General features: G+C 41.7%; 1 protein-coding gene across 2 annotated transcripts in view; it reads left to right on the top strand.

Annotated features, from left to right (window-relative positions):
- Positions 1-27,530, top strand: part of TBL1XR1 (TBL1X/Y related 1) — a 262,070-nt gene that overhangs the window by 62,390 nt on the left and 172,150 nt on the right. Inside the window, exon 1 of one of the 2 annotated variants that reach the window (XM_073626243.1) lies at positions 23,705-23,929. The exons of the other annotated variant lie outside the window; for it this stretch is intronic. The gene's annotated coding sequence lies outside the window, so the exon portion shown is untranslated. Of the gene's footprint in view, positions 1-23,704; positions 23,930-27,530 lie in introns of those variants that run through there. 2 annotated transcript variants of the gene reach the window in all.

Raw genomic sequence — 27,530 nt, 5'->3', positions numbered from 1 at the left:
TTAATACAGATCATTGAAAAAATTTTTTAGAAACTCCTTACAGCACAGGGATATTAACACCTGAATAAAGAACATTTTATATACTGTGCTAGTTGTTTTATTGAATGTCTGAAGGTTTGTTTTTAGGTTGCATACAGGCCTCAATTTAGGGGCCTTTTGACATCAAGCATTCATCCTAACCTGTATAGTTAAAGTGATTGTCAGGTGCCCCCATAGCAATTCGCTTGCTATAGGGGCACTCGTGCGTGCTTGCTTCCGCCTCACTGGCTGTTAATGACAGCAGTGGGAGCCAATGGCTCCTGCTGCTGCATCTTAGCCAATCAGGAGGGAGAGACCCGGGAGAACCTTGGCTCCTGTGCACTGGTTTTTTACCTTCATGCATAGAATGCATGGATTATGCCCTATCACTGGTGTCATTGGGCCCCATTGTTGGTGTCATTGGGAGAAATTGTACCTTTTCATTTGTGTCAGTAGGGGTAATAATGGCTCATTGTTGGTATCAGTGAATGAAATAGTGCCCCAGGGGCCGGATAAAAGAGAGTAAAGGAAACCACTGCTCTAGAGCCATCTTTCACCATTAAAGTAATTGTAAAGGCTCTATTCTTTTTTTTTTTTTTTTTTATAACAAACATGTCATACTTACCTCCACTGTGCAGCTCGTTTTGCACAGAGTGGCCCTGATCCTTGACTTCTGGGGTCCCTCTGCGGCTCTTGCGGCTCCTCCTCACTTCAGATAACCCCCTAGGAGAAGCTCTCTCCTGGGGGTGGGTGTGCTCCCGAGTCCAGCATTCAGCGTCCATAGACACGAATGCCCGATTCGGCCCTGCCCTCCGTCATTGGATTTGATTGACCGTAGCGGGAGCCAATGGCTGCGCTGCTATCTATCCAATCAAAAGCCGGGTCCCCATGCAGAGAGAGACAGCGCATCTCCGGCGTGGGAATTACGGGGCTGAGGTAAGTAAAACCTGGCTGGGGGGCCGGTGACTGCCAGAAGTTTTTTCACCTTAATGCATAGCAAGCATTAAGGTGAAAAAACATGAGGGTTTACAACCCCTTTAATGCTAAGCCAAAGGATTTTTAACACTTCACCTATGGACACAGTTCTTGCATGCAATTTTAAAGTGGTTGTAAACCCACATGAAAAAAAAAAAGACCTGCAAGACAAAGGCATAATGAGCTAGTATATGCAAAGCATACTAGCTCATTATGTAATACTCACCTGTACACAGCACTGGCCGGTGACATTTCTCCCCGGGGTTACTTCCGGGTATCGCAGCTCTGGCACTGTGATTGGCCGGAGCCGCGATGACATCACTCCCGTGCAGGAGCCGCCTGTAACGGCACACTCACCGAAGCAAACGGCATGTACGTGCCATTGCTTCAGTGCGCATGTCCCGATGACGTCGGCACATGCAGATGCAGGGGATATCTCCTAAGCCGTGCAGGTTTAGGAGATATCCGGGGTAGCTACAGGTAAGCCTTATTATAGGCTTACCTGTAGCAAAAAGTGTATTGTAAGGGTTTACAACCACTTTAAGTTGTGACAGAATTGGTATCTATTTACGCAACTCAATTTTTGTTTTCAGAAAATATGTTTTGTGGATAGTCGGTAATCTTTAGTCCTAAAATGTACATTTTTAATGGGTGGGGAAAAAATAAAGCTCCAGCAGTGAAAAGGATTTATTATAATAATATTAACTTACAGGATTTAGGCCCCTTTCACACTTGTGCTACTTGTCCTGTGACTTGGGACTGCAAAGTCGTATGACAAGTCTTTCCCCATGATTTCCAATGTGTACCGTTCATATCTGTGCAACTTCAAGTCGCAAAGTAGGCCCTGCACTACTTTGGTCTGACTCTGATGCGACTTGAGGTCCATAGACCTCAAGATTACACAGGCATTGCTTCAAGTTGCGTTGAAGTCTCGTCAAAGTCACGCAACTTTCAGGTCGTACAAGTGTGAAAGGGGCCTTATATAGGGCCAACAGTTTGTGCAGTGCTTTATAAAATAAACAGAATACAATTCAAAACAAGAGGGTGTAAGGAGGGCCCCATTCATAAGAGAGGATACAATCTAAAAGAGGGTTTGTGGTATGGTGTTCTGTTTTTTTTCCTTTAAAGGGTAACTCCACTTTCCTGGGGAATCAAATTCCAAATACTGTAAGCAAAAACTATAGCATATAAAATTCCGAAACAATTCCATATTGTAATTTAATGTTATTAAATGCTACCTTTCCTTTTCAATCTGTAACACTGTCATTTTATGTAAAATTCAATGCAATATGGCAACCTGGAGGCCCTCTGTACACAGATGGTGCACAGAACGCCCCCCAGATATGTCAATTCCTGCTTGTGTGATTGGTTCACTAATTTTCCTAGCAGTCTGCACTATGGTACAAATCAGATTTTTGATATTCCCTGGAACAAAAATGTCATTTTTGAGATACTCCCAAAGGAAAATTATGTCTAAAAGGATGCAGACCCTTCAATTTTCTTCATTAGAGCTCTGCAAGTGCAGCAGCTAATTGATAATTATGAAACCACTCCCACAGATAGAGCTGCACGATTCTGGATAAAATAAGAATCACAATTTTTTTTGCTTAGAATAAAGATCACGATTCTCGGCGTAACATCATCTTTCACATTATACAGAAAAATTGGGCTAATCTTACTGTTTAGTTTTTTTTTTATTCATTTGAAATGTATTTTTCTTCCCAAAAAATTGCATTTGAAAGACCGTTGCACAAATATAGAGTGAAATAAAATATTGCAACGACCACCATTTTATTCTCAAGGGTCTCTGCTAATATATATATATATATATATATATATATATATATATATATATATATATATATATATATATATTATATATATATACAGTATCTCACAAAAGTGAGTACACCCCTCACATTTTTGTAAATATTTTATTATATCTTTTCATGTGACAACACTGAAGAAATTACACTTTGCTACAATGTAATATAGTGAGTGTACAGCTTGTATAACAGTGTAAATTTGCTGTCCCCTCAAAATAACTCCACAGACAGCCATTAATGTCTAAACCACTGGCAACAAAAGTGAGTACACCCCTAAGTGAAAAGGTCCAAATTAGGCCCAAAGTGTGAATATTTTGCGTGGCCTCCATTATTTTCCAGCACTGCCTTAACCCTCTTGGGCATGGAGTTCACCAGAGCTTCACAGGTTGCCACTGGAGTCCTCTTCGTCTCTGGATGTTAGAGACCTTTCGCTCTTCCACCTTCCGTTTGAGGATGCCCTACAGATGTCAATAGGGTTTAGGTCTGGAGACATACTTGGCCAGTCCATCACCTTTACCCTCAGCTTCTTTAGCAAGGCAGTGGTCGTCTTGGAGGTGTGTTTGGGATCGTTATCATGTTGGAATACTGCCCTGCGGCCCAGTCTCCAAAGGGATATGATCATGCTGAAGTTCAGTATGTCACAGTACATGCTGGCATTCATGGTTCCCTCAATGAACTGTAGCTCCCCAGTGGCGGCAGCACTCATGCAGCCCCAGACCATGACACTCCCACCACCATGCTTGACTGTAGGCAAGACACACTTGTCTTTGTACTCCTCACCTAGTTGCTGCCATACACGTTTGACACCATCTGAACCAAAAAAGGTTTTCTTGGTCTCCTCAGATCACAGGACATGGTTCCAGTAATCCATGTCCTTAGTCTGCTTGTCTTCAGAAAACTGTTTGCGGGGCTTTCTTGTGCATCATCTTTAGAAGAGGCTTCCTTCTGGGATGACAGCCATGCAGACCAATTTTATGCAGTGTGTTTCGGAATTTCGGCGTATAGCCCGAGCACTGACAGGCTGACCCCCCCCCCCCCCACCCCTTCAACCTCTGCAGCATTGCTGGCAGCACTCATATGTCTATTAACGAAAGACAACATCTGGATATGATGCTGAGCACATGCGCTTAACTTCTTCGGTCGACCATGGCAAGGCCTGTTCTGAGTGGAACCTGTTAAACCGCTGTATGGTCTTGGCCACTATGCTGCAGCTCAGTTTCAGGATCTTGGCAATCTTCTTATAGCCTAGGCCATCTTTATGTAGATTAACAATTCTTTTTTTTCAGATTCTCAGAGAGTTCTTTGCCATGAGGTGCCATGTTGAGCTTCCAGTGACCAGTATGAGAAAGTGAGAGTGATAACACCAAAATTTAACACACCTGAGACCTTGTAACACTAACGCGTCACATGACACTAGGGAGGGAAAATGGCTAATTGGGCCCAATTTGGACATTTTCACTTGGGGGGTGTACTCACATTTGTTGCCAGCGGTTTAGACATTAATGGCTGCGCGGTAAGTTATTTTGAGGGGACAGCAAATTTACACTGTTATACAAGCTGTACACTCACTACTTTACATTGTTGTCACATGAAAAGATATAATAAAATATTTACAAAAATGTGAGGGGTACATATATATATATATATATATATATATATATATATATATATATATATATATATATGTGTTTGGGGTTCTAAGTCATTTTCTAGCAAAAATACAGATTTAAACTTATAAGCGACAAGTGTCAGAAAAAGGCTTAGTCTTTAGCTGGTTAAACTGACCTCATTTACAGACTGAAGTTCATCTCTTTTGATATAAAAGAACCGAATGTTGGAATGGGGGTTATTTACAAAAGGCAAATCCACTTTGCACTATAAGTGCACTTGGAAGTGCAGTCGCTGTAAATCTAAGGGGTAGATCTGAAATGAGGGGAAGCTCTGCTGATTTTATCATTCAATCATGTGCAAGATAAAGTGCTGTTTTTTATATTCTTTGCATGTCCCCCTCGGATCTACAATGACTGCACTTCCAAGTGCACTTGTAGTGCAAAGTGGAGTTGCCTTTCATAAATATCCCCTAATGCTTCTTTTTATCTCTTAGCACTAAGCAATGTTGTGATAAACTTGGCTGGCCTTTTTTTTTTTGACAGCTCTGAGCAGAGAACGGCTCTGCACTTGTTACATAAAGCTTGGAAATGCCGGATTAAGATCGTGAGGGGGTTCAATCAAGATTGCAATTTTTTTTTAATGATTAATTGTGCAGCTCTAGACCCAGACAGACAAACAGCTATTTTTTTCAGAATAATAAAAGGTAGGAATCTGCTACAAAGTTTGTCAGAATCCTTGCAATGTACACAGATCACCCAGAGAAGGGGAATGTGTTTTTTTTTTCTCAACACAAGTGGGGTTATTACTCTTTAACCGATTCCGGACCGCCCCACGCATATATACTGCGGCAGGGTGGCCCTTTGGGGCGAAATCCTGTACATGATTTTGTTTCCTGGGTCTGGGGCGCACGCCGCCGCCGACCAGCTCACGCTGTGATTTTACACAGCGGAAGCCAATCAGCGAGTTCGGCGGACCCAATGTCCACCGGGACCTGCCGATCATTCCCGAGGCAGACAGAATGGTGGTCTGCCTATTTAAACAAGGCAGATCGCCGTTCTGTGACAAGAGAAGACAGAGATCTTGTGTTTCTGCTGTCTTCTTACAGTACAAGCACCCCCCCAGATAGAAAGCACTCTCAGGGAACACATCTAACCCTTTGATTGCCCCTGATGTAAACCCCTTCCCTGCCAGTGTCATTAGTACAGTAACAGTGCATATGTCGCTGATCACCGCCATTACTGGTAAAAAAAAAAATAGATTGTAAGCTCTAATGAGCAGGGCCCTCTAATTCTTCCTGTATTGAATTATATTGTAATTGTACTGTCTGTAAAGCGCTGTGCAAACTGTCGGCGCTATATAAATACTGTATTATTAGTAATATAATAATAATAATAATAATAAATACATAAAAATTCCATAAAAATATCCTATAGTTTATAGACACTATAACTTTTGCACAAATCAATCAATATACTCTTATTGGGATTTTTTTTAACCAAAAATATGTAGCAGAATACATATTGGCCTAAATTGATGAAGAAATCAGAATTTTTTTATTTTTTTTTTTTTACAGTTTTTTTATTGGATGTGTTTAATAGCAAATAGTAAAAAAAAATTTTTTTTTTTTTTTCGAAATTTTTTTTTTGTTTGTTTTGTTTATAGTGCAAAAAACCCTCAAAAAATGAAGAGGTGATCAAATGCCACCAAAAGAAAGCTCTATTTGTGGGGGAAAAAACATCAATTTTATTTGGGTACAGCGTCGCAGGACAACGCAATTGTCAGTTAACCGCTTGCCAACCAGCCGCCGTCATACCGCGGCAGGTCGGCACGTTCCCGCGAGCCATCATAGCTGTACGTTGGCCCTTTAAGCTGGGATAGCGGGCACACACGCACGCTGCACTGCCGATGTGCGTTTGCCCGGTGGTCGCGATGACGAGAGCCAGAACAGGGATGTGTGTGTGTGTAAACACACAAATCCATGTTCTGTGAGGAGAGACAGATCGTCTGCTCCTACTAGCTAGGAACAATGAGTTAGTTCCATCCCCCTACAGTTAGAACACACTGAGGGAACACAGTTAACCCCTTGATCGCCCCCTAGTGTTAACCCCTTCCCTGCCCGTGACATTTACACAGTATATCAGTTCATTTTTATAGCACTGATTGCTGTATAAATGTCAGTGGTCCCAAAAATGTGTCAAAAGTGTCTGATCTGTCCGCCATAATGTCGTAGTCCAGATAAAAATCGCAGATCACTGCCACTACTAGTAAAAAAAAAAAAAAAAAAAAAAGATAATAAAAATGCCATAAAAATCTTTCCCATAGTTTGTAGACGCTATAACTTTTGCACAAACCAATCAATATATGCTTATTGCGATTTTTATCACCAAAAATATGTAGAAGAATACATAAAACTGAGGAAAAAATTAGCTTTTTTAAAAAAAATTGGGGATATTTATTATAGCAAAAAGTTATAAATGTTGTGTTTTTTTTTCAAAATTGTCGCTCTTTTTTTGTTTGTTTTTTTTTTCTGGGCGGACGTTATATGACGTGATCCCCTTCCTGAGCCACTAGGGGGCGCACGTGTGCCGCCGTGTCACTGGGGACCCGATGCGCGTGCCCGGCGGCTGCAATGTCCGCCGGGCACCTGCGATTGCCCAGTAACTGAGCAGGACCGTGGATCTGTGTGTATGTAAACACACAGATCCACGTCCTGTCAGAGGAGAGGAGACCGATGGTGTGTCCCTTGTACATAGGGACACCAATCAATCAGCTCCCCCAGCCAGTCCCATCCCCCCACAGTTAGAATCACCTCCCTAGGACACACATTTAACCCCTCGATCACCCCCTAGTGTTAACCCCTTCCCTGCCAGTCACATTTACACAGTAATCAGTGCATTTTTATAGCACAGATCGCTGTATAAATGTGAATGGTCCCAAAAATGTGTCAAAAGTGTCCGATCTGTCCGCCTCAATATTGCAGTCACAATAAAAATCGCAGATCGCTTGCCATTACTAGTAAAAAAAATAAAATAAATAAACATGCTATAAATCTATCTCCTATTTTGTAGACGCTATGACTTTTGCGCAAACCAATCAATATACGCTTATTGCGATTTTTTTTTTTTTACCAAAAATATGTAGAAGAATACATATCGGCCTAAACTGAGGAAAAAAATTTGTTTAAAAAAAATGGATATTTATTATAACAAAAAGTAAAAAATATTGTGTTTTTTCAAGCTTGTCCCTCTTCTTTTGTTTATAGCGCAATACATAAAAACCACAGAGGTGATCAAATACCACCAAAAGAAAGCTCTATTTGTGGGGAAAAAATGCTAAAAATGTCATTAAGGTACAGTGTTGCATGACTGTGCAATTGTCATTCAAAGTGCAACAAAAAAATGGCTTGGGTGGGAAGGGGGTGAAAGTGCCCTGTATTGAGGTGGTTAAAGCATGATAGACAGCACAGTGCTGGTCCTGTGTCATTCACCCCTCTTTGTTCTAAAAAAACTGGAACAAAACAAAAAACAATAAATAAGTTCCTATATATCCCCTATCTTCTCTCCCCCTCTCCGTTTGCGAGTCAGCATTATGACATCATTTTAATCCCCCCAAAAAATCTTGGTTAAAGACCTTATAAAATTATGTATTCCGTTTTGTAAAAAGATTATACCAGTATAAGGTGCAGTGTGCCTCCCTTTGTAACTGTATTGTGGAAAATACCTTATTTACAGCGCCCCTGGGCACTCACCTGACCTGCCAGAGCTCTTCTTCTCCGCTCTGAATAACTGCAGAGAGAGGGGCCAAGATCCTTGCTGGCGTCAGCTCGCTCCGAGCACTGCAGAGGGAGGGGCCACAGACGTCAGCAGGGAGGAGAGCAGGTCATGTGAGCACCCAGCGACGCTATAAATAAGGTATTTTCCACAATACAGTTACAAATGGAGACACTCTGCACCTTATACTGGTATAATCTTTTTACAAAATGGATTACATTTTTTTACAATTACTTTAATTGTACTTATTTTCGGGGTAGGGCTTATATTGCAGCCCTCCCAGATAATCACGCTGTATAGTAACAGTGCATTTTTTTTTAGCACTGATCACTGTCACTGGTTCCCGAAAAAGTGTCAGGTGTCCAATTTGTCCACCTCAATGTCACAGTCCCGCTAAAAATCGCTGATCGCCACCACTACTAGTGAAAAAAATTAAATAAATAAAAATTCCATAAATCTATCCCATAGTTTGTAGACTCTATACATTTTGCGCAAACCGATCAATATACGCTTATTGGGATTTTTTTTTTACCAAAAATATGTAGCAGAATACATATTGGCCTAAATTAATGAATAAATTTGATTTTTTACATATTTTTATTGGATATGCTTTATAGCAGGAAGTAAAAATTATTATTTAAAAAAAAAAATTGTCACTGTTTTTTTTGTTAATAGCGCAAAAAATAAAAACCGCAGAGGTGATCAAATACCACCAAAAGAAAGCTCTATTTGTGGGGAAAAAAAGGACATCAAGTTTATTTGGGTACAGTGTTGCACGACTGCTCAATTGTCAGTTAAAGTAACGCAGTGCCGTATGACAAAAAATGGCCTGGTTATTAAGGGGGTAAAACCTTCTGGGGCTGAAGTGGTTAAAGCAGAATGAACTCTCTCAAATTGTAACTATTTTTAATCCTTATGCTGCTAGCATTAGTAAATAAATAGGAAGGTATGTTATATTTATTTGTTTTAATTTTTTTTTTTTTTTACATTTCTTCAGTTGGTTTCTGGCCTAGGCCAAAATGATGTCATACATTCCAGGAGTCTTCATGGGCACTTTTTTTTTTTTTCTTCGGGAGGAGGGGCTTTCTCAACTAAACACACCCACCTGCCTGCGTGCCTGAGCTAAGGGCAGATGGATTCCAGGAAGTAAATGTTACATAAAGTATCTGCCATTACTCAAGATGGCTGCAACTAGAAATGCTAGGGGGTTTCTCAACAAAATAAAGTATGGAGACATGGATGGATGGGTGAGTTTTCTTTGGATTTTAAAAATTAATCAAATAGTGTTATCAATTTGTGGTGCTCGGAAATGGTTTAGTACCACTTTAATTTAACCCTGTTTATAGAATACTCTATCTTCTTAAGACTCCATTCCCACTTGTAAGACTCCAAAGTTTCCGCTGACTTTAGAGTGCAACTATGATTCAAATTTAGATGGGTGCAACTTGGAGACAACTTTGGCTTTGACCAGTGATGAAAGTCGAACCAAAGTAGTGCACAAACTTCTTTTGAAGTTGCTGGAATTCATCGGGAACGACTTGTCATGCAACTTTGGACATCAAAGTTGCATGAGAAGTCGCACAAGTGTGAAAGGAGCCTTATGCAGCAACATAAACCTATATGCTAACACACAAACAAAAAAGACAGCGCTATTTATGTAGTCTTGGGGAAATGAGGTGGGTTGAAGGGAAATTTCCTCCCAGGCTGAAGATCTGCTTTTAATGATCTGGATCCTTTGTGCTCATATTACCTGTGGCCACTTTAAAATTTGGGGTGGAAAATTTAGCATTTTTTGTCAGTGTCTGACTTGTGGAGAAATGATTTCTCCTACTGCGTGGTGTATTGAAAATTACATATGCCAAACCCAGAAATAAGTGTTCCATTCCATGTATCTATCAGAGGACTTTGATATAGCGGTGTATTTTAGACAGACAGCCCAGGTGCCCCCTGCGGCCTTGGGACTCGGCTGATTACAGATCGATGTTTACCATGTGATCAGCTGTCAGACAATGACGGCTGATCACATGATGTAAACAGAACGTGGTAATAGTTTTTTTTCCCTCACGCTAACAGCATGAGGAGAAAAAAATAAGCAGATTACCTTCTTGTGTAAACAGGACATTGGTCGCACACAGTAACAGCCACTTCTGCTAACCTGTGCCCATCAGTACTGCTTATCAGTGCCCTTCAGTGCTGCCTATCAGTGCAGCCTCATCAGTGCCTCCTGATCAGTGCCCACCAGTGCCACCTCATCAGTGCAGCCTTATCAGCGCACATCAATGAAGGAGAAAAATTACCAGTTTGCAAAATGTTATATCAAACTATGAAAACTGTTTTTTTATTCACAATTTTTGGTCTTTTTTTGTTTATTTAGCAAAAAATAAAAAACCCAGTGGTGAGTAAATACCACCAAAAGAAAGCTCTATTTATGTGAAAAAAATTATTAAGATTTCATATGGGTACAGTTTTGTATGACCGTGCAATTGTCATTCAAAGAGTGACAGCGCTGAAAGCTGAAATATGGCTTGGGCAGGAAGGGGGTATAAGTGCCCAGTAAGCAAGCGGTTAAATATATTCTGAAGGAAACCATGTATTTGTATATGTGTGACACAGGATTCAGAAGCAAGTGGAGATCACTGGAGTAGCATTGTCTACATCGGTGATTTCCAGCTTCCAGGGACATGGCCAGGTATGGTACATACATTGGGGGTTATTTACTAACGGAAAATCCACTTTGCACTGCAAGTGCACCTGGAAGTAAATTACCTGTAGATCCAAGGGGGACATGCAAGGAAAATAAAAAACAGCATTTTAGCTTGCACATGATTGGATGATAAAATCAGCAGAGCTTCCACTCATTTCAGATCTAGCCCTTAGATTTAGAGCGACTGCACTTCCAAGTGCACTTTCAGTGCAAAGTGGATTTGCCTTTCGTAAATAACCCCCATAGTTACACTTGTCCATAGTGGACCAACTATGTAAAAATATACCATGCTTGGAATTCTTCTTTAAAGTGAAAATTCAACTTTTTATAGAAAATCAGTACGATGAACTTACACTGGACCCTCTCCCCTTTGTACCCGGTCCCGCTGTACCTGAATCCGGCGATCTCCCGCACTGACACATCGTATTGCCGCTTTACCGGGCTTGTTTGTGTAGTGTGGTATCCTTTATACCCCCACTGCCGAGACGATACCAAAAAGATGTGACTCGGGACATGCAGCAGACCGTCGTGGCTCATGATGTCAGATGGAGGCTCGGCCACAAATGGAGACACTGCAGAGGACTCGGGCTGCTAGGTTCCCATCACAGCTAGAGAACTGACCACAATGTGCTCTCCTGCTTAGTGTGGTAAGTTTTTTTTATAGGAAGGCAAAGGGACTGGCAGGGACACCAGGTATTTCACACAAAGGAAGCAATACAAAGAGAACAGGATACTTTTTCATACAAGTACATGGTACAGCAGACACATATCAGGAATAGGAAATGTTGGAATAACAAACACTTTAAGGCCCCTATTCAGCAGAAATTGACCAAAATTTGAGATCTATTTAACCACTTCCCTACCCAGCCATAGTCATATGACGTCCTGGGATTCCCGGCCGTCTAGGGGACCCGGTGCGTGTGCCCGGCGGCCGCGATGTCCGCCGGGCACCCGCGATTGCCCGTTAACCGGGCCGGACCGTGGATCTGTGTGTGTAAACAGCTCTGAGGAGAGCGATCTGTGTTCCCAGAACGGAGGAACACTGATCGGTCTCCTCCCCTTGAGCGTCCCCTCCCCCTTCAGTTAGAATCATTCCCTAGGAAACATATTAACCCCTCCCCGCCCCCTAGTGGTTAACCCCTTCACTGCCTGTCACATTTACACAGTAATCAATGCAATTTTATAGCATTGATCGCTGTATAAATGTGAATGGTCCCAAAAATGTGTCAAAAGTGTCCGATGTGTCCGCCATAATGTCGCAGTCATGAAAAAAAATCGCGATCCCCGCTAAAAAAATAAATAAATATATTTTTTTTAAAAATGCCATAAATCTATCCCGTATTTTGTAGACACTATAACTTTTGTGCAAACCAATCAATATACGCTTATTGTGATTTTTCTTACCAAAAATATGTAGAAGAAAATGTATCGGCCGAAACTGAGGAAAAAATTTGTTTTTTAAAAAAAAAATTGGGATATTTATTATAGCAAAAAGTAAAAAATATTGTGTTTTTTTCAAAATTGTCGCTCTTCTTTTGTTTATAGCGCAAAAAATAAAAACCGCAGAGGCGATCAAATACCACCAAAAGAAAGCTCTATTTGTGGGGAAAAAAGGGCGTCAATATTTTTTGGGTACAACGTTGCATGACCGCGCAATTGACGTTCAAAGTGCGACAGCGCTGAAAACTAAAAATTGGCCTGGGAAGGAATGGGGTGAAATTGCCCGGTATTGAACCGGTTAAAAATTGTTTCGTGGGGTGGAAAATCAGCTGTACAGTGACTATATTCTATCGGATACAGTCACTATTCATCAGTTGAGCTGTCTTTAGTCAGCTGTGGGTGCCATGGTTTTCTGAATAAAATAGCCAACAGTGGGGATTCTTTCATCTGTACTGTTGGCCTGAATATGGGAAATCAGTTCATTTTCTCTCTTTCGTAGGCTACATATGCATTTGCTGCCATCAACTTTACTGTGCATTTATTTTTAAGGGTCATGTGCAATCTTTTGCTATAAATTGGTTAGTAATTGTGCCATTTTCATCAGGATATGTTAAGGAAGTTATATGTGTAAGGAGTATAGCATTATTGCTTTTTCAGAGTTATGCATTTTTTGAGCTGGTGGAGTTAAATTGGCGTTAACCTGGCCAAATCACCAGGTGAAAACGGGGAAAAAAGAAAACTAATACAACCACCACATCTAATGATTGGTAAGCTTTATATATTACATGTTTGATTTTGGGTTTAATACTGCTTTAAGTGGCGATGCTGTAAGCTACACTAGCCTCCATGACTGCCATGCTTTTTACTGTAAGTTCCTGCCTCATGGCAGTTTGTTTTGGTCTCTCAACACCAATTTACAGCATGTTTATTGGAGTAGTCAACCCCATAGATAACGATGGAAATTTTCCAACTCCCAGTATGTTGTTGAGCTTCGCTTAGGGGCTGGATATGTTCCCAGGATGAAGAACTAGCTGCCAGGAGGTCAGGGTCTACAGAAGATCTCTGGATGACAGCCACAGAGAAAAGTGTTCTTTACAGCATTTGACATGCCTCCCCAAAATCCAGAGATGTTTGAGGGGAACTGCAATAAAGTTAAAGGTTAAAGTTTTTTTTTTTTTTAAGATTTAATAGGGATGACTTGTTAGAAACAACTGTCAGGTTTTTATTGTCCGTTTCTCTGGGGAGATTCACTCTAATTGCCCTGATCAGTCAGGGTAAATACAAATTTTGAATAGCCTTCAGAATTGGAATAAAGGGCAAATATTTCACTGGTGACACTTGTTCCCTTGACTACTTTCTAAAAGGGGGGGGAGGGGTTTCACTCCAATTTTAAAGATATTCTTTTATATATATTTTTTTTCTCGTTGAGTCTGCAGTACAGAAAGTAAAAGGAAATATACCTAATGAGACACAGAAGGCAAAAATAAAAAATACTGATAGCAATTTTAACCTAGCCTGCTATATCCAACAATGAGTTTGACCTAGTACTACAGTACTTTATATCTTAGATTCAGAAGTTCTCATTATTTTTCTGAAACTTTTAGAATGACATTTTTCTATATTTAAAATGATACCATGGAAAGTTTGTAGACTTTCATTGCTGACCTTTCCTCCTGAAAATTCAAATTGCTTGGTTATCATGCTGATCCACAGACCTTAATACTTTTAACCACATGCCAACCAGCTCACGATGATGTACGTCGGCACAATGGCACAGCTGGTCAAATGGGCGTACATGTACGTCCCCTTTAAATTGCGGCATTGTGGGCTCGCACGCGCCGCGTACTCTGTGACAGCAGGTCCCACGGACCCGATGTCCCCCGGGAGTCCGCGATCGTGTCACGGAGCGGAAGAACAGGGAGATGCCTCTGTAAACAAGGCATTTCCCTGTTCTGCCTAGCAACATGACAGGGATCTACTGCTCCCTGTCATCGGGAGCAGTAATCGCTGTCATCTCAGTAGTAGCCCATCCTCCCATAGTTAGAATCACTCCCTAGGACACACTTAACTCCTTGATCGCCCCCTAGTGTTTAACCCCTTCCCTGCCGGTGTCATTTACACAGTAAGCAGTGCATTTTTTATAGCACTGATCGCTGTATAAATGACAATGGTCCCAAAATGGTATCAAAAGTGTCCGATGTGTCCGCCATAATGTCTCAGTCACGATAAAAATTGCAGATCACCGCCATTACTATATTTTTTTTTTTTTACCAAAAATATGTAGAAGAATACATATCAGCCTAAACTGCGAAAGACATTTGTTTTTTTATATATTTTTTGGGGATATTTATTATAGCAAAAAGTAAAAAATATTGCTTTTTTTTCAAAATTTCGCTCTTTTTTTGTTTATAGCGCAAAAATAAAAATCGCAGAGGTGATCAAACACCATCAAAAGAAAGCTCTATTTATGGGAAAAAAAGGACGTCAATTTTGTTTGGGTGCAAGATCGCACGACCGCGCAATTGTCAGTTAAAGCAACGCAGTGCCGAATTGCAAAAAGTGCTCTGGTCAGGAAAGGGGTAAATCCTTCTGGGGCTGAAGTGGATAAAGTTACTCTTCCAGAAAACTATTCAGATCACAAGTTTTGATTGCACTTTTACTATATTGGACAGCGTGCTTGATGTAAAACACATCAACCTGTCAATGATGGCTTTCATACATTTTCCTCTTTCTTTAATAAATCATGCAGTGTTTTGTATATTCTCCCAAAACTGCAGCAACCGATCTCAGTTCCCGGAAGTGCAGTCGCTGTAGATCTGAGGGGAAGCTATGAAATGAGTAGAAGCTCTTCTGATTTTATCATCCAATCATGTACAAGCTAAAATGCTGTTTTTTATCACCCTTGCATGTCCCCCTCGGATCTACAGTGACTTTACTTCCAAGTGCACTTTCAAGTGCATTTGCAGTGCACTTGTGGCGCAAAGTGAATTTGTCTTTAGTAAATAACCCCCAGAGTGTTGTTGAAAGAAAAGGGGGGTGCTGCGCTGTGGAAAACATGGCCTTGTCCTAACTTTTTCGAGATGTGTTGCTGCCATCAATTTCAAAAGTACCTTTTTTTTTTTCTTAAAATGGTACATTTTCTCAGTTTAAACATTTGATATGTATTATATTGTCTTTTGTGAATAGAATATGGGTGTCTAAGGTTTCATTGCAAATCATTGCATTCTGTATATTTTACATAGTGTCCCAACTTTTTTGGAATTGGGGTTGTATTTAAAGTGATTGTAAAGGTTTGTTTTGTTTTTTTAAATAACAAAAAACATTTTATACTTGCCTGCTCTGTGCGAGGGTTTTGCACAGAGCAGCCCCGATCCTCCTCTTCTGGGGTACCCTGGTGACGCCCCTGGCTTCTCCTCTTTATCGGGTGCCCCCACGGAGAGCCTCTTTCCATGGGGGCACCCATGCGGGCATGCTCACGAGTCCCACGGCTGCGTCCATTGACACATACAGCAGTACTCGGGCCCGCCCCCTGCGTCACTGGATTTAATTGAAAGCAGCAAAGCCAATAACTCCTGCTGCTATCAATTTATCCAGTGAGGACAGAGACAGCGGCTGGAATCGCTGGGCTCGTTCACATCGCTGGAACGGATGGGCTCAGGTAAGAAAGGGGGGGGGGGGGCTCTGGGGGCAGCTGCAGCACAGAAGGTTTTTTCCCCTTAATGCATAACAACCTGGAGACTTTACAACCCATTTAGTAGTAGTTTCTCATTTCCAACCAGGAAGCAGAGCTCTCTGCTCATTATCAGGCAAGTAACCGATTTGCTGGAAAATCTCAGTTTACAGTTTCATTACCTCAAATCACCCCCGCCTTTACAAACTTTTGGTTAGAGGAGGTATGCAAACAACTGCATTCATGATTTTGCGTTAACCTTGAGGTAAAATGCAAGTTTTACTGTGTATTACCACAATGCAAAAGTATAAATCTGGCCTTTTTTTTTTTTCAAATGCAAGCAGTGCAAGTACCTGAATTTGCCCTGTTATCAGCTTCTTGCAATCCACTGTTAAGCCCACTGGGAGTGGGGGAAACGGCACAGGGAGCCATTAGTTGAGCTGCAGTGCTTGCTGATAGAAAGAGGGAGCATACATACTCCAAAACACATGCATGCTCCTGAAGATTGGATCAATCCATGAAACGCGTAGAGCTGTCCAATGCTGTGTCTCTACTTGTCATACTCTTCATATATGCATCATGCGATATCAACTGACCATTTTTATGTGATTATTTGTTTTTATTTTAATATATTTGAATTTGTGTATATATATCAACTGTACCGATTCCATCATGCATTATGATTATTATTACATATCAGAATATTGCGGTTATTATTATTATTATCAATAAATGTATCTTTCTATACCTATGTGCTTCATTTAAAGTCCTACTGCCCTTTTCCCCTTTTATGTTTCAAGACTGAATGGGGAAGGTAACCTGGCATTGTTATTATTGCATAGAGAAGCATTATGACGTGTTTTTTTAGATAAAAAATATTTGGATTTCTTGCCACTTACTGTTGTTTAGAAGCGTGTCCATAGCTTGTGTAAAAACCTTTTTAGATGAAAGATAATTTGATTTAGGGTTATTGTGATACTTGCTGCCCCTTGGTTTAGGAGGGTAACCCTACTTTTTTTTTTTTTAATTCTTTTTAAAGCAGGACTACAGGCAGAACTTTTTTTCACTTTGGATAGAGTAAGGGAGGGTTATAACCTCTGTCAAATGTTTGATTTTGTGCCATCTGTGTCCCGCTGAGATTTCCCTTTACCTCCTGTCCCATGGCCAAAACGGGAAGTGAGAGAAAATCCTTGCAAATAAGGGGAATCCTTTGGGCCCCCCAGAACTAGTGTCCTTATTGGAAGATTTCCCCTCTATTACTGTTCTGGGGAAAACCCAAAATTTGTGATAACGATAAACAGGACACATAGAGAGTGAATCTCCCTAACAATGGCACAGACATCAATAAAACTACTCTATCCAAAACTTTAGTGCCTTTAGTTATACAGGTACTTTAATGGTGAAGGTGTTTCAGTTATTGATATAAATTATAGTAGTAGTTTGCTATCTCTATAACTTCACACTGCACCTTTAGTTTATTTTCCTTAATTATGTATGCCTTAAAGAGGAACTGCAGTCTGCTCAAATAATTTGTAATAAAAACATTTTGCCATTCTGAAGCTTCCCTCCAACCACTTTGCATATTATTTTATATATATACTGTGATTCTGTACTTGCCAAATATGCTGCAAAAATCTCCCTCCACTGAGTCTGGCTGCAACTATTTTAACTGTGGGCAGTTGAAGCTGCTACCTGTTCACTTCCTAGATGTTCACGGAGGCACACCTCCAGCTCTGCAGCTCTCATTGTCCCTCTTATGACTCATCCCCCCTCCCTTCCTGGCAAACTCTCTCTCTCTCTCTCTCTCTCTCTCGAGAGAGAGCTGTGCATAATGTCCTAAGCCTAGGCTAATGACCAGACAAGAAACAGGAAGTGGGCTGTATAAGGTATTTACTGGCAGAAAAAAAAATGTTTTACTATCCAAAGTTAAAACAACAAGGGCAGAAGATTTAATAGATGGAAAGTTGAAAAAATGACTGAAGGTCTGCTTTAAGGATCATTGTAAGTTTTTATTCACCTATTATTCTATTTCGTTTTTTTGACAGACATGCATTTGATTTACTTTTATGATTTGCCAGTAATGCTTAGTTGTGATTTTGTCTGGGTTGCCCACTTTCTAAGACGCTGGCTGGCTGTTCTGTGGTTGTTAAGCGACCAGGGTAATATCTGGTTGAGTCCTGATCAGCGATTGGCTGTATACGAGTGCTGCTACGCAGTGGTGTATTTAGGTTTTGTGCTGCCCTAGGCCTGATTAAACTTGTGCACCCCCTAATTTAAATATGATCCATCCCTTCCTGTCAAGGCCACACCCCTTGCTGTTTAAGACCCTCCCTGAAATTTTCGTGTGGGGACACTAGTTCTGTTTGCCTGGGGGGGTGGCAATGAATGGATTCCCTTAATTTCCATAGATTTCCTCTCACTTCCTGTTTGGCTATGGGGCAGGAAGTGAAAGGAAATCTCTGCAGTGGGACAGGGCTGGTAAAAAATAAACTGACAGGAGCTATAACCCTCCTTTATTCTATCCAAAATGAAAAAAAATGTTGCCTATAGTTCTACTTTAAGCACAAATCTCTAAAAAATTTTATGTAGAGGACTAAGAAGATATAATCCTGTCAATGGTGTAGCAGAAAACATATAGCACAGTGAGGAAGGTTTGTGGTCCAGGATAATAGAACAGTCAAAATTAGAAGCGGCGCCCCCCCCCCCCAGGTTGCGGAATTCCGGCCGCCACATACCGGAAGCAGTGCAGCTGCTTTATGGGGGCGCTAAACTAATTTGCCTCTCAGCCCAGTCCACCCAAAAAGACTGGCGCTACAATAACAGTATGGCGCAAGCCGGCAGGGACTCTTTCTGTGCTGCCCCCCTGCAAAGTGCTGCCCTAGGCCTGGGCCTTGTTGGCCTAGGCCAGGATACAGCGTTGCTGCTACGGATGGACAAGTCTTCCGCAGAGTATTCTATTCTGCCAGTCAGTGCACAGGGCTGTCATAATACTGTGGGAGCTAACAAACAGTGACTGCACTTAATTAGCTGCAGTCAGTGTTAACCTACAGATTCAGTGGGCGGAGCTGAGGATCCCCCGCTGCTGTCAGTCAGGAGGAGAGGGGCGGCCCCACCCACTGCATCTGTCAGGCTGAGAGAGGAGAGAAATGGCGGGTCAATGAGCGCAGATCAGCGCTGTGTAAAAAAAGGTATATACAGCATTATTTTCATATAGCACAGCCACAGGGGGCCATTACAGTAAAAAACAGAGGATTATATAAAATAAACAGTAATTTGAGCAGCTTGACAGGAGGGGGTGGTGCGGACATGAAGCTGTCAGGCAGAGAGGAGAGAAGAGGAGGGGGGAGAGCACACAGAAGACACAGAGCAAGGCTGCAGATGATGGAGGCATGTACACCGGTGTCAGAGCTCGGCCGCCATGATATATCGGAGTCAGCGTACAGGAGGGAGGGTAGAAACTGACAGGATCAGCCAGGTATTACAGGGGGCCAAATGACAAAGCACAAGCACTGTGCTATATAACATGCTTGAAGGGAACAGGATTTTCATTTGGGGTTAACGAACGCTTTAAGTTATCCATAAGCAATGTTTTAAAAGCCTTTACAGATTACCAGTTTCGTTAAACAGGGGGTCTGGAACTAGAATTATTGCTCTCATTGTGACTTTCACAGCAATACCTTACATGTGTGGTGCGATCACGGTTTACGTAAGTGTGCAGGACCTACATATGCATTTGCATTTCTGCGTAAGCACGGGGGCACTTTACTTTTTAAAATTTTATTTACAATTTTTTTTTTTTACTCTTTAATTTCTCTTAAATTAACTTTATTGCTATCACAAATAATACAGTCTGGGGAGTCTCACATCCAAATAGCTTATACATACAGTATATAAACCCATTAGGTGCTAAAGGGGTGTGACCACATGTTAAAGTACTTTGCAGTTGGCCAGCTTAAGCCTAGTACATATTAGTAGTTTTTTTCGTTCAACCCAACAGGGCGGAACGAAAAAAAAACCTGACAGCTCAGGAGGAGCCGCTGTACTAACTATCTAACGTTAGTACAGTGATCTCCCCTGCTGTTCTATTGTGTTCTGATAAGGGGATGGCTCCCCCACCAGAACACTCAGCGCTCTCAGCCATTCACTTTGAAAAGCATCCCTTAGCATTTCTGGCCCTGGCCATCTTGAGTAAGGGCAGATGATTCATGTAGCATTTACTTCCTGGAATCCATCAGCCCTTACCACAGGCATGCAGGCAGGATGGAGTGCTTGGCTAAAAAAAAGGGTGGAGCTATTGTACGTGCCGTCGCCAGGCTTGTCCTGCTGTGTACACAATCCAGATTTTTCTCCATACATGGTTTGTTTGCCTTGGATTGATATATCACGCTTATTGTATCACATACTATGTGGGTATTTTTAATCCCTTTACTTAAAGTTCCTTTACGGTTTTACACTATGTGGATGTCTACTTCGTTTTATATCCACGATGATAATCCATTTGACCATATCCATTGAGATGTACCCAGATTTTATGTGATTCATTAAGATGTTCCTTGATGACATATGAGTTCTAGATGCTTGATATATGGGGATACACTATACTAGGCACATTTGACTCCATAATAGGGTCCTATGACTAAACACTATGTGTAATGCGAAACGTGTAAACTTTGTTCCACTCTGCTGTGACCTGTATTTTGGATGACACTTTATTGAATAAAGTCAAATATTTTTTGGGGTGCGGCTGTCCAGGATTTCTTTGATGTCTAACTGCTACAGCATTGCCAGCACCTGGACTTCTAGACTGAAGGAGATGCCTTTTACTTTGATCTGACGCTACTCTCTCTCTCTCTCTGTAATAGGGTCCCTCAACTTTGGTATGAGTCCATTTTACATTGGTAGTGGAATTGGATCACTCTTGTTATGACTGGAACTATTGTCACGATTGCACAAAACTTATTTTGACTGTTTTGAATTATCACATATTCTCGGCACGTAAAGCGGAGCTCCAGTCACCATAATCATTTTTTTTTCTAAAAGCACTCCCATGATTGGCACAGATTGTACATTACTATTTGGATACTGTTGCAAATTTAACTATGTTTTTTCTTTATCTGTAAAAAATTACCGATGCTTGATCTCAGCAGCAGGCAGGGGCCAACGCAGTTCTGGGCATCTGTAAGCCCGTTCATGTCTATTTCCAGGATTAGGTGTAGCTGGCTACTCTGCATGCACCTTCCAAACTCGTGCCTGCGCAGTGATGACACTGCGCGGCGTAGCTTGGCACAGCGTTGGTGGCAGCAGCGGACGTTCCCGCCCCGTTCTTATGGCAATGTGTCAATCAAAAGAGAATTAGGTGATTCCCTTGGACTTCTGGGATCGATGACGCCGATATCACAGGAGTCCAAGGGAATCACCTGATGATGACATCTCCTAGGGGGCTGGGGCCAGAAGTGCCATTGACACATTTAAAATAAAGGTATTTAAACATAAAAAAAAAAATGATATCCATTTAGGGCTGCAATGCGGGTGGGCATGTGAATAAAAGCAACTTGCAAATATGGGTGAAACTCAACTTTAATGTACAAATATTACTATTAGCTTATTTTATGTTTTAAGTTGTATTATACAGTATGTCTGACTGTTTTTGCTAGAGGCTTTCTTTTGCGCACACTTGTGGAATGGCGACAAACTACGGTACCTAAAAATCTCCATAGGCGGCGCATTAAAATTTTTTTAACGGTTACCAGTTTAGAGTTTTAGAGGTCATCTAGTGCTAGAGTTATTGCTCTTGCTCTAACGATCGCGGCGATACCTCACATGTGTGGTTTGAACACTGTTCACATTCACGGGTGGGACTTACATATGCGTTTGCTTCTGCGCACAAAGGGTCTATAAAACCCCAAATAGCTCATATGCACTGGAAGCGGAGTTCCAGCCTGTACAAAGAAAACAAATTAAAAGTCAGCAGCTACTTACTGTAGCTGATAACTTTTAATATAAGGACACATACCTGTCCAGGGTTCCTGCGATGTCGGCACCCCAAGCCGATTTGTCCATCGGCTTTGGGTACAGGCACCCACACTGCAAGTAAGGGAAACTGGCAGTGAAGCCTTCAGGCTTCACAGCTCGTTTCCTACTGTGCATGCATGAGTCGCTCTGTGCTTTATGAATGGTCTTGTCCTCTTTTGGGACACACACAGGTTCCAGACATCAGCAGGGCCCAAAGCAATTGCGGAAATGACGTACCTCACTGTGGCGAGGTAGGACAGAATGGCAGCTTAAAAACTTTAGAAAAGGTACAAAACTATTTAAAAAATAAAACTATATCCAAAAATGAGCAGAGAGGTGGGATGGGGTGCTTTATTGTTCAGGGCCTATTTGCATTTTAGCCTGGAGTGCTTTAAAAGCATTCAAAATTCCAAGTTTGTCAGTTATAAATAATGACATTTTTTTTTTAATCTGGCACCTTTATGGCTTCACTAAACCGGAAGTGATTTCATGACTTCGCCTCTGGGTTACTAGATCCGAGACCCGATCAAAGCCGATTCCAGCTTCGTTCGGGTCTCTCCAACCAGCCGGTGGACATGCTGGCTGGTCACTTGGGCCTCCCTGTGGGATGGGAGGTCCCCTCCCACTGCTTCTAATAACAGCTGAGCAGCTGATTAGCTGCATTGGTTGTTATTAGAAAGAAAGCTGACCGTTTAGTTGGCTCTAAAAAAAGAAAACCATGGAACACCCACTTGAAGCAGAAGATCGCATATATGTATTGCTTCGGCATGAAGGGGTTAATATACTGGATATTGAAATGAATAAACCTCCAAATGCTTGATATGCCTGAATGCAGCTAAACGCACTTGAAAAATGTGGCTTTACATGCATTCTTAAAGTGGTTGAAAACCCACTAAAAAAAACCTGCAAAACAAAGGCATAATGAGCTAGCTAGTACACATGCCATACTCGCCCATTATGAATTATTTACCTTAGATCGAAGCCCCTGCAGCGGTCCTTATACACCACTCCTGGAGTTACTTCTGGGTACCGTGAAAAATGTCACTCCCACGCATGCGCGTGGGATCCACTGGTAACGGCATACTAGCTGAAGCCACGGCATGGACGTGCCATTGCTTCCATGCGCCAATGACATCGGCACATGTAGATACAGGGGAAGTCTCCTAAACCATGCAGGTTTAGGAGATATCTGGGGTAGCTACAGGTAAGCCTTATTAAAGGCTTACCTGTAGTAAAAAGTGGTTGTAGGGGGGTTTACAACCACCATAACGCTGCTCCTCTCCTGTTCAGTAGAGCCTAGTGTGCATGAGGACTTAAATCATCAGGTGAAAATAAAGGTTGGGGGGAACTAATGTAGCCAACACATCTAATAATTGGTAATATATGACATCTGTGGGTGTTATAAATGTAGTGTAAGGTATATACGCTCGCTTCTTTGCCCGTATTAAATGATCTAAGTGAAGAGTCCACCCTTGGCGTCGATTCCCCTTCCACAGAGAACGGATGGCTCTATTGTCCTCGGCTCGTCACGTGGGAGGCATCATTGTCTATAAAACATGTCACCTCGCTGCCTTCACTCCACTTCCCGCCCCCAGCGTTATCACGTGATGCCTTTAAACCACTTCCGGTATCCTTAAGGCCATGCTGCCGTAGTCCTTCTGAAGAACCGGAAGCGCCCTTTGACGTCACTTTACTGAGCGACACCACCTAACCCGGAAGTGCGACGCGTCCCACGGGCGATTGTTGTGGAACTCTGAGGGGGGGTCGTACTCTCTTGTCTTCCCCCCTAGTCTCTTACCGATCCTTCTCTACGTAACCGGCTACCGCTCCCCCAGGAGAAATGGGCGTGTAACCGAGGAAGGCAAATCCGGGTGCACACGTGGTTCCTCCATCACGGCGCCAAGTATGTGCAAGAGGGAGGGGGAGGGTCACGGGGCTCGTCTGCTTTCATCTGTGTGATATCGGGGAGGATTGCATGTGTAGCCGTCCTCACCTGTGGTGTGTGTGCAGGCGGCATACCGTGCTCTGTATATTTGTTTGACTGGATATGTTTGCAGGTGTCATGGAAAGATTCAATCATAAGGAGCCAGTTCTTAGGTGTCGACCCCCCCCAAATCATTTCCACCCAACAAGTCCATCCATTCTGTAGAGTATGTCAGGCGGCCTCTCCATTCCAGGACATGTGAAATCTAAGTAGATGACATTTAGTTCTATTAATCTGTGTCATAGAGTTATGATGATTAACTATAGTCATTGTTTTCACCTTTTTATCCTTTGTTGCACATTGGCCCTGCTGATCTCATTGTATCTGCTTCCCATCTACATGCCTTTCCTCCAGGGATGGCTGCATGGTATTTCCCAGGGTGGGTTTCCTGATTGTGCAGGCATGGCCCACCAATTTCACAATGTGCTGGAAGGACCCTCGTCTCCAACATGGCCACACATGACTGCGTGATAATGTAGACAATTAAAACAGCCCTGCTATGAAAATGGAAAGTCTTCTTTACTGCCAGGCCCTAACCCCAAGCAGAGTTGGCAAAAAAAATATCCTAGTTATAAAGCAGTGACCAAAAGAAAATTCATATAAATATATATTCTATATAAAATCTCATACTGACAACGAATGTTCATTCTAGTTTCTCCATTCACAGTAGTCTGTGAATGAATAACATGCTTGGTTGGGCAGATCATATACCAAATAATAGTTTAACGCAACTACGGCATACATAAAGTCCTTTATACTCAGTCCATGAGTTCACATCAACACAGTAAAATTTGTGAAATGAAAACTTCAATCTTCATAAAGTGCCCAGTAGGTGAAAAACCTGCTCACTTCAATGTTTGACCTCACATAAAAGGTCATATCACACTCACAAACATTCCAGTTATCTCAGCCAATAATACTCGTTATGTAACACCTTTTCATAATCCTCCTCTGGGTCCAGGAATTACTCTCACAAATCGGGTAGGTTCATTGCTCATAAGGCATGGGTGACCGTAAAATTAGAAAGCGGACCGATAGTGCTCTCCATTTAAAGGGTAACTCCACTTTTGTGGGGGGGGGGGGGAAACATAGCGTGTACAATTGCGATACAAGTCATATTGTAATTGAATGTTATTAACCGGTTCCTGACCGCACGCCGATGTACGTCGGCAGAATGGCACGGCTGGGCAAATGGGCGTACCCATACGTCCGCCGTGCCATTGTGTGCGTGCCGCCCGGGAGCGCCGTGAGTCGGGTCGCGGGTCCCGCGGACTCGATCGCCGCAGGGATACCCACGATCGCCTCACGGAGGGGAAGAACGGGGAGATGCTAATGTAAACAAGCATCTCCCCGTTCTGCCTAGTGACAGTGTCACCGATCTCTGCTCCCTGTGTTCAGGAGCAGAGATCAGTGATGTGTCACACGTAGCCACGCCCCCCCATAGTTAGAATCACTCCCCAGGACATACTTAACCCCTACACTGCCCCCTAGTGTTTAATCCCTTCACTGCCAGTGTCATTTACATGGGAATCGGTGCATTTGTATAGCACTGATTGCTGTATAAATGACAATGCTCCCAAAAATGTGTAGTAAAAAAAAAAAAAAGTCCGATGTGTCCACCATAATGTCTCAGTCACGATAAAAATATCTGATTGCTGACATTACTAATAATAAAAAAAAAAAAATATTAATAAAAATGCCATAAAACTATCCACTGTTTTGTAAACGCTGTAACTTTTGCGCAAACCAATCAAACGCTTATTGCGATTTTACCAAAAATATGTAGAAGAATACGTATCGGCCTAAACTGAGGAAAAAAAATGTTTTTTATATATTTTTGAGGGATATTTATTATAGCAAAATGCAAAAAATAATGAAATTGTCACCCTTTTTTTGTTTATAGTGCAGAAAATAAAAAACGAAGGGTGGTCAAATACCACCAAAAGAAAACTCTATTTGTGGGAAAAAAAGACGTCAATTTTGTTTGGGAGCCACGTCGCACAATTGTCAGTTAAAGCGACGCAGTGCCGAATCGCAAAATGGTCCGGGGCTTAAGTGGTTAAAAATTGCCTTTCCTTTTCAATCTGCAGCCGCTGTATTTTTCTATAAATGCAAATCAATATGGCTACATGGAGTTGTTCTGTACACAGAATGTGTACAAATCACTCCCCAGAAACATAATTTCCTGCTTTTGTGATTGGCTCACCAATTTTCTCAGAAGTCTGCCTAAGATACAAGTCAGATTTCAGGCATCTCCTACAACAAAAATGCAATTTTCCAATAGGAACACGCCTAAAGGGATGCAGGCCCAGCAGCTTTCCTCATTAGTGCTCTACAGCTGACTGATGATTATGAAACCACTCCCATTAGACTCTGCACAGAGACCCAAAGAAACACACATGGATTTCTTCAGAATAACAAAAGGTAGGAATCTGCAACAAAGGATGTTATAATCATTGCAATGATCATCCAGGAGGGGAATGTTTTTTTTTTCTCAACAAAAGTGGAGTTGCGCTTTAAACATTTTATTTAAAACCCAATAGATTCAAATTTACAAGTAATAAAAACAAAGCCGCTTAAAAGTAAGGTGCTTTCAGCTCACCACATCATGATCTTGGATGGCTGAGTTAGGGGTTTGGCTCCTCCCCACTATTCTGCATTGTTTAAAAATTGAGACAGTGGGTGTGGGGAGATTATCCCCATTCCACTATCACAATTAAAAGAGGGATCAGGGAGAGGCTGCTGGAATGTGAACATGTTCCACCTTAAAAACTGGTGGATCATGCAACGTGTTCCCAAAGGTGAACTTATCCTTTAAGAGATTTTCTTTTTTGCCCAACTCCAGGGGTGGGTGACATCACAACATTGCTAACTGGGAAAGCTGAGCATTTAAAAAATTCCAAAAGGCATATATATTGATTGGTTTGTGCAAAAGTTATAGCGTCTACAAACAATGGTATATATACAGTGGATATAAAATGTCTACACACAGGTTTCTGTGATGTAAAAAAATAAGACAAAGATAGATAAATACATTTTACACCTTTTTAGTGTGACCTATAAACTGTACAACTCAATTGAAAAACAAACTGAAATCTTTTAAATAATGTGTGTGCACACCCTCTTATAACTGTAGCTGTGTTCAGAATTAAGCAATCACATTCAAATGTTAATTAGGAGTCAGTACAAACCTGCCATCATTTAAAGTGACTCTGATTAACCCCAAATAAAGTTCAGCTGTTTTAGTTGGTCTTTCCTGACATGTTTTTAGTCCCATCCTACAGCAAAAGCCATGGTCTACAGAGAGTTTTCAAAGCATCAGAAGGATCTCATTGTTAAAAGGTACCAGTCAGGAGAAGGGTACAAAAGAATTTCCAAGGGATTAGATATTCCATGGAATAGAGTGAAGACCGTCGTCATCAATTGGAGAAAATATGGCACAACAGTGACTTTACCAAGAACTGGACGTCCCTCCAAAATTGACGAGAAGAAAACTGGTCAAGGCGGCTGCCAAGAGGCC

The sequence above is a fragment of the Aquarana catesbeiana genome, linkage group LG04 (assembly GCF_042186555.1).
Source record: "Aquarana catesbeiana isolate 2022-GZ linkage group LG04, ASM4218655v1, whole genome shotgun sequence".
Taxonomy (NCBI): Eukaryota; Metazoa; Chordata; class Amphibia; order Anura; family Ranidae; genus Aquarana; species Aquarana catesbeiana.
This window is presented reverse-complemented; position numbering and strand designations above follow the sequence as displayed.